General features: G+C 50.4%; 1 protein-coding gene across 3 annotated transcripts in view; it reads left to right on the top strand.

Moving 5' to 3' along the window:
• Positions 1-11,023, top strand: part of IL6R (interleukin 6 receptor) — a 61,148-nt gene that overhangs the window by 12,464 nt on the left and 37,661 nt on the right. The window lies entirely within an intron of this gene.

Here is an 11,023-nt window from a genome sequence, read left to right as displayed (position 1 = left end):
TTGGGACGGAGTTTCTCTCTTGTTACCCAGGCTGGAGTGCAATGGCGTGATCTCGGCTCACCGCAACCTCCGCCTCCCGGGTTCAGGCAATTCTCCTGCCTCAGCCTCCTGAGTAGCTGGGATTACAGGCACGCGCCACCATGCCCAGCTAATGTTTTGTATTTTTAGTAGAGACGGGGTTTCACCATGTTGACCAGGATGGTCTCGATCTCTTGACCTCATGATCCACCTGCCTCGGCCTCCCAAAGTGCTGGGATTACAGGCGTGAGCCACCGCGCCCGGCCGATTTATATTTTTAATTTATTTATTTTTAAGATGGGGTTTCACCATGATGGCCAGGCTGGTCTTGAACTCCTGACCTCAGGTGATCCATCCACGTCAGCCTCCCAAAGTGCTAGGATTACAGGCGTGAGCCACCTCGCCTGGTCGACACATTGATGATTTATAATGTGGAGTCTTCCTATCTCTTGGTAGGCCTTATGGGGCTTATGCATGAGAGAGGAGGTGCTGGGGCAGGAAAGCCCGACAGCCAGGTCTCACGGAGGGGAGGTGTGCCCATTCCACTTCCATTTGGAACTGCTTCCTTGACGGTGATGTGGAGTGAGCTGTACCAGTGTGTGCATGCATGTGTGTACCCAAGCTCATGGCACATGGGGGTGGGGAGGGGGTGGGGGCTGGCTCAGCAGTGATTGGAATGCAGGAATGGGGACTTTGGGACCTGTATGAAAAAGTGTTATGGCAGATTGACACACCTACAAAAGAGCGTGGTCAGCATAGGTCTCACCCTGGGTGAGTTTTCACAAACTGAACACACGCATGGAACCACCACTCAGAATAAGAACTGAACAAAAGCAGCCTCAGGGGAGCCCTGAAATTTCCCTATGCACACCCCTCAAACCTCCGTTACCCCTCCCAGCTGCTCCATTCACACTTCCACGTGACTTCTTGAATCTTCAGCTTTGCTGCCTCATATCTAAAGGAGTCAAGGAGGGGAAGCTGGGGAGTCCATAGATATGGATGGAGGTGTGTACCTCAGATCGCTCCCTCCCCCTCCCATCCTGCCACCTTCCAGAAGCACATAAAAAAATCTGGCTGAGGGCCAGCCTAGAAGACAAGAAAGACCCTTTGGGCCGTACTTCTGGGAAGGCAGAGAGCTGCGTGTTAAGGCTGGACCGAGCGTCCCAGATCCCAGCTCCAGTCCTGGCTACACTGTGCACTGCTGCATGACTTCCGGGCCCTGGTTCTCCTCATCCACCAAAATGAGCAGGTTGGCCTGAGTCGTCCTTAAGAGTCCCGTACAGCCTTAAGGCAGCACTCCTCATCTCAGCATCCCACTCCCTGGCTGTAGCTTCTCCTCACAGTCCCTTTCAGGACCAAAATTCTGTGTGTGTCCATCTGCAGGTACCGGGGGCTTTCTTCGTAGGCCCTGCTGCGTCCTGCTTTTAATCCCTTTATTTCTCTGTCTGCTCCTGAGGTTAGGTTGGGGCCAGGGAGTGGATTGTTTGCCCTCCTTAGATATCCTTTCCTTTTTGGCAGGTGCGGTGGCTCACGCCTGTAATCCAGCACTTTGGGAGGCCAAAGTGAGCGGATCACAAGGTCAGGAGTTCGAGACCAGTCTGGCCAACATAGTGAAACCCCGTCTCTACTAAAAATACAAAAAATTAGCTGGGGTGGCACATGCCTATAATCTCAACTACTTGGGAGGCTGAGGCAGGAGAATTGCTTGAACTCAGGAGGCAGAGGTTGCAGTGAGCTGAGATCACGCCACTGCGCTCCAGCCTGGGCAACAGTGCAAAACGTCATCCTAAAAAAAAAAAAAAAAAAAAAAAAAAAAAAAAAGGATATCCTTATTCTGAGACAGGGTCGCCCAGGATGGACTGGTGTGATCTCAGCTCAGCTTACAGCAACCTCCATCTCCAGGGTTCAAGCGATTCTCCTACCCCAGCCTCCTGAGTAGCTGGGATTACAGGTATACATGACTACGCCCAGCTAATTCTTGTAGTTTTCGGTATAGATGTGTTTTCACCGTGTTGGCCAGGCTGGTCTTGAACTCCTGACCTCAGGGGATCTGCCCAGCTCAGCTCCTAAGTGCTGGGATTACAGGCGTGAGCCTCGGCACGCGGCCTTAGATATCTTTTCCTCTAATTAGTTTATAATCTCTGAGGGATGACCCAGGCCGGACCTTCTTAGACTGGAGGCAGGTGGTTATCTCTGATGCTGCCAGGGGAGGATTAAATGTTTTTTCTCCTGAGTTGGTCACATGTGCACGCGGGTCTCTGAGTCAGCATTGAGCATTACCTGTTTATGGGTCCAAAAGAGCCTTTTCTCCCAGACCCTCACTCCAGCAACATACACTCGGTGGTGTGGATGGGAGGAAGGCCAAGCCAAGGTAAATACTGACTCTGCCAAATACAAGACAAATACGAGCAGGTACAAGAAGTACAAATACGTATGTGGGGCAGCAGGGAGCAGAGGCCTGCCGGCCAGAGCTCGTAATCTGAGAAGAGGAGGCTGCGGGCAGACCGGGCTGGCAGCTAAGTAGAGAAGGCCTCCGGCCTCAGGTTAGAGCCTGGGAGCCTTGACTTGCTGTAGCCTTCGGCCTTGCCTCTCCCTGGACAGTGGCCGAGGATGCCCTCTGAAATGTTAAGGAGAAATGAATGGGTCCAGACGGTGGAGTGACCTGGGGAGGGTGAGAGATTTGGAGCCCCAGGGGAGTTGGTTTTAGGCTCCAACTCATCCTATACAGGCTGCGGCTGTGGGGAAGGGAGAGAAAGGCCAAGGGCACGACTCTTGGCTCCTGAGAGACCCCCAACGTCCCACTAGGTTTGTAGCTGCAGTGATGGGGCTGACCCCCCCTCCCAATAAGGTTGACCCACACCCCTCAAGCCTCAGCATTCCCTTGCCTGGGCCTCTGAGGGTGGAAATGTGTGAGAAGAGCAAGGACAAGGAGAGGAAATTGGGAGATGGGAAGAGAGAGGGCGGTGGGGAGCCCAGATAAGGGAGCTGGGGGTGGAGCGTGCAGAGGTACCTGGGCCAAGGAGAGCGAGGCTTTGGCCAGGCTCACCTGGGTCCAGCACGGACTCACTCACTCACGTGCTGTGTGGGTTTGGGCAAGTGCCCTAACTTCTCTGATCTGTTGCGTTAACAATGAGATGGGGATGAGACTTCCTCCCCCGCAGATTGTTTTGTGAGGAGTAGTGTCCTCTTAGGGAAAGCCCAGGGCGCAGGGTGTGTCCCAACTACTAATGATTGTTACGGTTATTATCACATCACAGCCAGGAGCCATGGGGCCAAAGATGGGGAACGCAAGGATAGGTGACCGAGAACACGAGGACTTGTCCTTGCCCCTGTGGGACCAAATTCTACTCTTATTTCCATCTGGACACGAGGTGCCACAGACTTCTCCTGGAGGTGTCTCAGCACCCACCGACTTTTAGATCAAGACCATTATTGCTGGCAGGGGACCTTTGGTTCCACTGTGGCCCTTTCTGAAATCCTGTGCCTTTGCAACCCAAAAAGCTGGGTTAGGCTGGGGGCTGCCCTGTGCTGCCAGCAAGCCTGGGCAGCGGGGACCTGTGTCCCTGCTCAGAAACCGGGCGGTGAGGTGGGATTAGCAGGCACGAGCCAAGCCTGCGTCCTCCGTGCCGGGCCAGGCAGCTGGTTCACTGCTTACATAAATGGGGCCGGGAAGCTGAACTTGTTTTTGCTGGCAAGAGCCACAGCAAGCAGTGAGAGAGTTGAGAAATATGTGTCTCTGTGTGTGTTTTTCTCTGGTTATTGACATTTGCAAGTTTACTTGAAGAAGGGGGAGAAAGTAGAAAGACAATAAAGCTGTTGGGGTTCCTGGCACCCAAAGTTAGGTCCCAACTGGGGAGGAACCCCACTTCCCAGAGCTATGCTGCAGGGTCCCCAGGCGAAGGGGTGTCTGGGCCATGGCGGGGGCCCCAGTGTCCCTGGGAAAGGGATTCCTGGGCCACTGGGGCAGGGAGATATGGGCTTGCTTGCTGGGAGTTATAGGACCTAAACTCTCTTTCCCTTGAGGAATGGGAGGCAAGGGAGGTTGTGGGAATTTTCCCTCCCCTAGAGCTCTCCAGGGAGAAAGAAGCATTTTTTTGAGGGCACTGGGATGACCTGCCCATCATGCTTCTCTCAAAGCCATCAACTATTAAAATAATAAATCCAATAAATCCATAGATTAATGATGTGTTTTCAAACAGTGTTGTCTGCTTCCTGCTGGCTGAGACCTAATGATTGGGTGCAATGGGATGCTAGACTGCAAGAGTGGGGGTCCAGGGGGACCTACAGGTCACAGTCGGAACCCCCATTTTACAGAGAAGGCCAGCGGGCTCTGCCAGGGGCACTGATGTGCCCATGGCTCCCTGTGAGTCATCACAAGACCAGGAATAGAACTCGGGTCTGATGACACAGAGCTGTTTCCTCTGCGCCAAGGGGCCTCCTGCTTGTGGAGTTGTACTTTATTTATTTATTTGTTTGAGAAGGAGTGTCACCCAGGCTGGAGTGCAGTGGCCCGATCTCAGCTCACTGCAGCCTCTGCCTCCTGGGTTCTGGCGATTCTCACGCCTTAGGCTCCCCAGTAGCTGGGATTATAGGCACACACCACCACGCCTGGCTAATTTTTATATTTTTAATAGAGATGGAGTTTCACCATATTGGCCAGGCTGATCTCAAACTCCTGACCTCAAGTGATCCGCCTGCTGGAATTACAGGCGTGAGCCACTGCACCCTGCTGAGATGTACTTTATATTAAAGAACAAATCAAGGCAGACTGTACATTTGTGTCAGCCCAACCCCACACAATTAATAGTCAGTGATTAAACTGACCGGACCAGACCAGACACCAAGTGCCTGTGACTGTTAGGAGGAGCTTGGAGGTTTGTTTTCAGGAGGAATACTTTTGTTATCTTGAGTCAGAGTCTTGCTGTGTGGCCCAGGCTGGAGTGCAGTGGCACAATCACAGTTCACTAAAGCCTTGACCTCCTGGGCTCAAGTGCTCCTGCCGCAGCCTCCCAGATAGCTGGGACTACAGGCATGCGTCACCATGCTGAGCTAATTTTAGAGTTTTTTTGTTTTTGTTTTTTTGAAATGAAGTCTTGCTCTGTTGCCCAGGCTAGAGTGCAGTGGCCTCAGCTCACTGTAAACTCTGCCTCTGGGTTCAGGCGATTCTCCTGCCTCAGCCTCCTGAGTAGCTGTGATTATGGGCACATGCCACCATGCCCAGCTAAGTTTTGTGTTTCACTGTGTTGTTTAGGCTGGTCTCCAACTCCTGACTTCGTGATCCTCCCACCTCGGCCTCCCAAAGTACTGGGATTACAGGCGTGAGCCACTGCACCCGGCCAATTTTAGAGTTTTTTTGGTACAGATGGAGTTTTGCCATGTTGCCCAGGCTGGTCTCAAACTCCTGGGCACAAACGATCCTCCCATCTCAGCCTCCCGAAGTGCTGGGATGACAGGCAAGAGCCACGGCGCTAGGTGACTCTCAATTCTTTTTTTTTTTTTTGGAGACGGAGTTTCGCTCTTGTTACCCAGGCTGGAGTGCAATGGCGCGATCTCGGCTCACCGCAACCTCCGCCTCCTGGGTTCAAGCAATTCTCCAGCCTCAGCCTCCCGAGTAGCTGGGACTACAGGCACGCACCACCATGCCCAGCTAATTTTTGTATTTTTAGTAGAGACGAGGTTTCACCTTGTTGACCAGGATGGTCTCGATCTCTTGACCTCGTGATCCACCCGCCTCGACCTCCCAAAGTGCTGGGATTACAGGCTTGAGCCACCACGCCCAGCCCAACTCTCAATTCTTAATGCCTTGCATATACTGTTCCCTCTTTATGGAACACGGCTCCCTGTGGCTCCACTTATCAAACTCCCACTCATTTCTCAAGGCCCCGATCACATCTCTCTTTCCCCTTTAGAATAGTTTATCCTTCTTCTTAGTTCCCTCAATATGTTGTAGACATTGATATCAGGGTGGCCTGTATTATAGATAGTTTTAAGTTTGTATTAAGTTTGTATTTTTAATAGAGATGGAGTTTCACCGTATTGGCCAGGCTGGTCTCAAACTCCCAACCTCAAGTGATCCGCGGGCCTCAGCCTCCCAAAGTGCTGTAATTACAGGCATGAGCCACTGCACCCTGCTGAGATGTACTTTACATTAAAGAACAAATCAAGGCAGACTGTACCTTTGTGTCAGCCCAACCCCACACAATTAATAGTCAGTGATTAAACTGACCGGACCAGACCAGACACCAAGTGCCTGTGACTGTTAGGAGGAGCTTGGAGGTTTGTTTTCAGGAGGAATACTTTTGGTTTTTTTGAGACGGAGTCTTGCTGTGTGGCCCAGGCTGGGGTGCAGTGGCACAATCACAGCTCATTAAAGCCTTGACCTCAAGTTGTGGGCTTTGTGGGGTTTAAAGAAGATGACGATATGGAAAAGACGGGAAGGAGTGCCAGTGTATCGGAGGTGCTCAGTAACTTCAACGTGGAGTTCTTTTTCCTGGATTAGGAACTTCCGATCTTGCACATTATGGGAGCACAAAAATTCTTGAATTCTTGAGGAAGGGACAGGCACAGGCTTGCAATCCTGGCCCTAAATGCTGAGCAATTGCTCAGGGACAAATGCTCAATTATCGTGTGCTCTTTGCTAAATTTCAGTGTGTGCCCCAGCTACGCCTTCACCACCACCTCACCCCGCTCCCGCCCCATCTCCCAGGGCCTGCTACGCAAGGTCTGTCAGGCTTGGGCTGGAGTGTGAGAATGACTGCGCACATCTCCCAGGAGCAGGAAGGACTGCTCTCAGAAGCTCCCTGCTCACCTGCTTCCCCACCATGTCTCTTCCTTTTGGCCCTTCTCTTTTTTTTTTTTTGAGATGGAGTCTCCCTCTGTCGCCATGCTGGAGTGCAGTGGCCCGATCTTGGCTCACCGCAACCTCCACCTCCCGGATTCAAGCGATTCTCCTGCCTCAGCCTCCCGGGTAGCTAGTATTACAGGCGCCTACCACCATGCCCAGCTAATTTTTTTTTTTTTTTTTTGTATTTTTTAGTAGAGACGGGGTTTCACCATCTTGGCCAGGATGGTCTTGATCTCTTGACCTGTGATCCGCCCGCCCGCCTCAGCCTCCCAAAGTGCTGGGATTACAGGTGTGAGCCACCATGCCCGGCCCTTTTTTTTTTGAAATACAGTCTCACTCTGTCACCAGGCTGGAGTGCAGTGGTGTGTTCTTGGTTCACTGCAACCTCTGCCCCCTGGGTTCAAGTGATTCTCCTGTCTAGGCCTCCTGAGTAACTGGGATTACAGGCATGCACCACCACACCCGGCTAATTTTTGTGTTTTTAGTAGAGATGGGGTTTCACTATGTTGGCCAGGCTGGTCTCGATTTCCTGACCTTGTGATCCACCTGCCTCAGCCTCCCCTTTTTGGCCCTTCTCTTTGGTACGGCCTACTTAGAGAGGGCCCCAGCAGACTCCCAGGGAACAGAAAAACAAGGACAGATGGGAGGAATCAAGGCTGAGCCCAAATATGGTGCCTTGTGTCCACCAAGGAATCAGGTCTACAGGGGAAGGCTGGGATATGGGTGTAGAATGCAGTGACAGTGACAGAACTCAGCGCTGCAAGGGCAAGGTGGCACTCTCTTGCCTGAAGGTGCTCAGAGGCTGTTTATTTTGAAAAACCATTCCTCATTCCCCCATCCCTCAGCACCCACTGCGCTCTGCCATGGCCTCTTCCTCCTTCCTAGAAATCCCAACTCAGACAGTCCCAGGCTATGCAGCTTGTTTAATTAAATATATATATATGCATTACAAGAGCAACACAGGCAACTTACAGAAAATGCAAAAACTACAGAAAGACGCGGGGAAGAGAAAGAAACCACCTCCAGCACCATCATTTGGAGAGGAGGGCAGAGGTGTTTAGAGGACACTTCTGTGAATGTTACTTATTCTGAGTCATGCATGAGGCTCCTCCACTGCCACCCTGGTGTCAGAGTACTGAGGGAGAGATTTGGGTCAGGAGGCAGAGGGGCGAGGGGGTGGGAGGGGAGGGACAGTGCCACTCACCCTGACTTTAGCAAGTGTATTTTCTTGTGGTCTTTGCTCTGTATTTCTTTGATCATTCTGCATACAGTGCTTTTAGAAGCATAGTTAACACAGTGTCGTTCACAGGTCCTAGAAGAAGTACATTTTGAAGCAGGGCTGTGACAGGCAGTACTGGCCAATGGGTGGTTTATAATTAATCATTCCCTATTCTGAAAAATAGTGACTCAGTTTTAAAGATTCAGAAAACCATTACTTAAGTTTCTTGGCAGAGGAAGTGGCCATTATGTTGCTCCCTGCAGCTCTGCTTTTGTGGAAGAGGGAAAAAAAAAGTATTTTAATTTGGTATTTCTCTGAGCTGCTCAGATACTCTGGCCATTGTTAGTGCGTGCGGGAGCAGAACAGCCCCTGTGATTGTTCAGGCCGGCCGCTAAATGTGGCAAGAGCTTCCCGCTGAACTGCGGTAGAGGAAGTAACCAGAAAGACATATTTCTTGGATCCGGCAAAGGCAGAAGCAGAAAAGAGAGCTCCCTCTGCCTCCAGGTGTCTATTTTCTTGCCTCAGCGGGCTCCTCTGCCCCCCAGCGAGGGGCCCGCCCATCACACAACACGAGAGGGCACCGCTCAGACCCCTTCACCTGTGAACCATGCTCCTGGGAATTTTTGGTGCCAAGACCCTGTCCCTGTGGGCGCCCCTTACATGCCCTATATTCAACAAACATGCGTTAAGCACCTACTGAGTTCTCCGATGAGTGGCGGCCAGGAGCTTACAGCGTTGTCGCCATGGCCGGGGAAGGGACATTTATAGAGTTGTGGACTGTGACATGTGAAAAGTGCCGGCGATCGGAGGAGCCGCATGTGATCCTTGACCCCTGCCTTAGACTTCTGTGCACACTGCACTTGTGTCTGTTATGTGCTGGTGCTCCTAGACTGCCCTGTGAATTCCGATTCCTGCTTATCAGCTGAGGAAGGCATATTGCAAGCATTGCACTGGGAGTGGTTCTCTTTGGGCACTCTTTCCATCTTTATTCCTACAAGTTGGTCATTTGTGCAGGAACTTGAAGGCTGTGTTAGGTTTTATCTTCACAGCTGCTTTATCAAGTAGAAAACGGAGCAGTGGAAATACTGATGCAGTGATTAGGAGTGTCGATGCGTCTTTCATACGTAACCGCGTTCAGGCACTGATGGACTTCCAGGTGTGGACTGGATGCGGTGAACTGCCGCCTCCATCGGGGCACATTGGAGTTAGACGCACTGGACCGTGTGTTCAGTTGTGAAGGAAAGGGGCACATGTCACACACATGCCAACACTAGCAGTTTCATTCTTAGGGAAGTTCTTGGGCAAGTGCACTGGGTCATGAGAAAGTTGATAGCTGCTCTCTCTGATATGGCAAAACATAGAGAGTGACAGGGTCACACAATGGAATATTACGTAGCACTGAAAATGTCAGTGAATCATAGAGACATACAAATGAGGCTGGACCAGGTGGTCATGCCTATAATCCCAATGTTTTGGAAGCCCAGGTGGAGGATTGCTTGAGGCCAGAAGTTTGAGACCAGCCTGGGCAATGTAGTGAAACCCCATCTCTCAAAAAAAAAAAAGAAAGAAAGAAAGAAAGAAAAACAGCCAGGTATGGTAGCATGTACCAGTAGTCCCAGCTATTTGAGAAGCTGGGATGGAAGGATCAGTTGAGCCCAGGAATTTGAGGTTGCAGTGAACTGTGATTGTGCCACTGTACTTCAGCCTGAGTGACAGAGTGAGACCCTGTCCCAAGAAAAATAAAAAAAATAAAAAAAAAAGAGCAACCGGGCACGGTGCCCCATTCCTGTAATCCCAGCACTTTTGGAGGCTAAGGTAGGAGGATGGCTTGAGGCCAGGGGTTGGCAAGCAGCCTGGGCAATATATTGAGAACTTATCTCTACTAAAAATTTAAAAAATTAGCTGGGCGTGGTGGTGCACACCTATAGTCACAGCTACTCAGGAGACTAAGGTGGGAGGATCGCTTGAGCCCAGGAGTTTGAGGTGGCAAAAAGCTATGATTGTGCCACCGCCTCCAGCCTGGGCAGCAGACTGAGATCCTGTATCACACACACACAAAAGAAGGTTCAAGAAAAGCACCAGCTGGGCCCGGTGGCTCACGCCTGTAATCCCAGAGCTTTGGGAGGCCAAGGTGGGTGGATCACCCGAGGTCAGGAGTTCAAGACCAGCCTGACCAATATGGTGAAACCCTATCTCTACTAAAAATACAAAAATAAATAAATAAATAAATAAAAAATCAGCTGGGCGTGGTGGTGTGTGCCTATAGTCCCAGTTTGTCAGGAGGCTGAAGCAGAGACGGAGGCTTGGACATGGGAGGTTGAGGCTGCAGTGAGTCAAGATCGTGCCATTGCGCTCCAGCCTGGGTGACAGAGAGAGACTCTGTCTCAAAAAAAAAAATTGAAAAAAGAAAGAAAAGAGAAAAGCACATCACAAAAGACTGTATTCAAACCACTTATCATTTATGTAAAGCTCAAAAATGAAGCAAAGTTGGGAAAAATGCAGGGGTCCATAGGTAGTGAACCTACTTTTAAAAGTAAAGAAGTGATAAACTCAAAATGTAACACTGTGTAGACGGGAAGGCCGGAAGATGGGGAAGCCGAGAGGAAGCTTCAGAGACAATGACTGTGGTAGTTTTTAGGTTGCTGGGGTCTCCTGGGTATTTTATCTTCATAAATTAACTTTTATATATGTAGCTTTTACATACATTACATATATGCATTTGCATGTATTCAATATTATGCAATACATTAAAAAACAATGTTTGCAATGCTAGAAATACATTGTTGAATATTCTATGTGAAAGCTATGCTGTCGTTCGGGCTTTTCATAACCCTTTCAAGCCCTCTGGGTAAGAGCAGTCCTCCCTTATTGCCCTCAGTGAACTTCACCTTCTAGAGACTCGGATTTTTTTTTTTTTTTTTTTTTTTTTTTTTTTTTTTTTT

Source organism: Sapajus apella, unplaced genomic scaffold, assembly GCF_009761245.1.
Source record: "Sapajus apella isolate SASKATOON/1434 unplaced genomic scaffold, GSC_monkey_1.0 scaffold148, whole genome shotgun sequence".
Lineage (NCBI taxonomy): Eukaryota > Metazoa > Chordata > Mammalia > Primates > Cebidae > Sapajus > Sapajus apella.
Note: the sequence above shows the minus strand (reverse complement) of the source record. Positions and strands in the feature narration are given on the sequence as shown.